Consider the following 2360-nt stretch of genomic DNA (forward strand, 5'->3'; position numbering starts at 1 on the left):
GACCTTCAAAATCAAATCTAATGATGGACATTTGTTTTATTCTGTTTCTAACATTGTTATGAAGCCCTAACTCCAATCATAAAAACTTGATATTCATGAAATACGTTAACTTGACCCAAACACAATCAAGCGACCGTTCTGACACATTGAAAATGTTCAACAACATTGTCACTGACAATAAAAATGTCCTGAAGAGGGAACATGAATGGTTGCTATCAAAGTGATACAGGGTCCCACTTTTGAATGAAGTATGCACTTTTTTGTGCACCTGTCATGCAAGAAAAATGTCAGATTTAAACTGACAAAAAAGAATCAACTCATTATATTGCATACTAATTTGTTAACAGAACATTGGACTAAAAAATCGTTTATTTTTCAGACCCTTAAGGATGTCTTTAGAATGTAAATGTTTTAAGTCCTTCTGGTCCTCCATGTTTTACCAAATATAGAGCATGAAGTACCTGATTTTATTTTGTTAGCAAAACCTATGACTAAACTATTCCAACAGTCTAAATAACACGAAAGGAGTTTCTTTGACTATAACACTTGCTAAGATATGCCAATACTTTCAACTAGAATTGGACTAAAACACTGGAATGATAGAAACTAACAAGGACATTTGACACAGGGCTAATTAGGGGGAAAGGCTGACGTTTACACTAGTAAGTAATCATTTCACACCCAGTCATTTCCCCCTCCACCAGTGACTGTAATGAGCAGTCGCTCTCTTAACGAGGGTCTCAGAGGGTGTGGTTCATCATACAGGCATCTGGCAAACTGTCATGAAGCCACTCTTTGAGAGAGACTGAATTCAAAGCATTAACGCAGAGTGAGTTTGCATTTGTGTCAACATGCATCAACGTTCATCCACCTAAATAATAAAGCACTCTCATAAGGACACAATCAAAGTCAACTGAAGACATGCAGGGAATATCGTGAAGTTCTGCATGTCAATTATTGATGAGGAAATGAAATGAGGGGCAAAACACCTGCCTCTGCTCAACTGGACCCCCACCAGATTTTGAGATTAGAAACCTAGGAGTTGGCAGCAGCACTTTATAAAGTCCCAAAACACAGAAGAAATCAGAGGAGTGGCGGCCATATGGTGGGAGCAGGAGGACGCCAGCATAATACGACAACTTAAAAGACCAGGAAACACGAACATACTTTAAAACATTTTTTTTATTAATTGTTGAGAATATATTTTGGATCTCTCATTGAAGACTCTTTGGGCATCCAGTGCCGGATTCAACAGCACGCTTTGTTCTCCGTCTGTTCTCCAGCCCTCTCATCTACTGCTCCTCGTACAAAGAGGAAAACCTGCTGCTGCTCCACAGAATATCCTGAAGTTAAAGGGTAGATGAGGGGGTGGAGAACGCCAACGGGGGGGGGGGGGGGGCGAGACAGACCTCCTCTCTTTGCCAAACAGGAAGTCAAATAAACACAACACTCACACTTACTGGTGTCTGGATTTGTGTTTAAATGTGAAAGACTGTAATTGTAGTCGATATGAGCAGATTGCACTTAAGAGCAAAGATTCTGTACACAAAGTTGTCCGATATAAAAAAATACATTAAATTATCCAAATAAATATTGGTCCTTTTTAGTATGCCATCTTCCTGAGCCACTTTCAAATCACTTTTTCCACGCAAAAGTATCCTCTTCCTTTTACCCGTCCTTTCATTTCCTCTCCATTCTTACTGGAGGCAAAATAACTTTCTCCTGCTTCACTTGCTTCAACCATCCACTTATGAGATCCCCATGTGACTCTCATGCGTGCAGAGACATACAGAACATTGTAAACAGATTTCTCTCGCCATGGCACCAGAATCATCGTTCCTGTGAGACGCAGACAGCACCACCTGCAGCTGCTCCCACATCAACTCTAATTCACCTGAATGTACGCTGTGCTGTTCAGTGATTATCTGTGTGCTTTGTTGACATGACCGTAAAATAAATGTGTACAAAGTTTCACTCGCATGCTGACAGAAAATCGTATAATAACAGTCTAACAGCCAAAAAGATTCTTTTGAAAATACAAATGTGTTTTATGGAAGCTTTTTATGTAAACTTTCACAGACACACACACACACACACACACACACACACACACACACACACACACACACACACACACACACACACACACACACACACACACACACACACACACACACACACACACACACACACACACACACACACACACACACACACACACACACACACACACACACACACACACACACACACACACACACACACACACACACACACACACACACACACACACACACACACACACACACACACACACACACACACACACACACACACACACACACACACACACACACACA

Source organism: Trematomus bernacchii, unplaced genomic scaffold, assembly GCF_902827165.1.
Source record: "Trematomus bernacchii unplaced genomic scaffold, fTreBer1.1, whole genome shotgun sequence".
Lineage (NCBI taxonomy): Eukaryota > Metazoa > Chordata > Actinopteri > Perciformes > Nototheniidae > Trematomus > Trematomus bernacchii.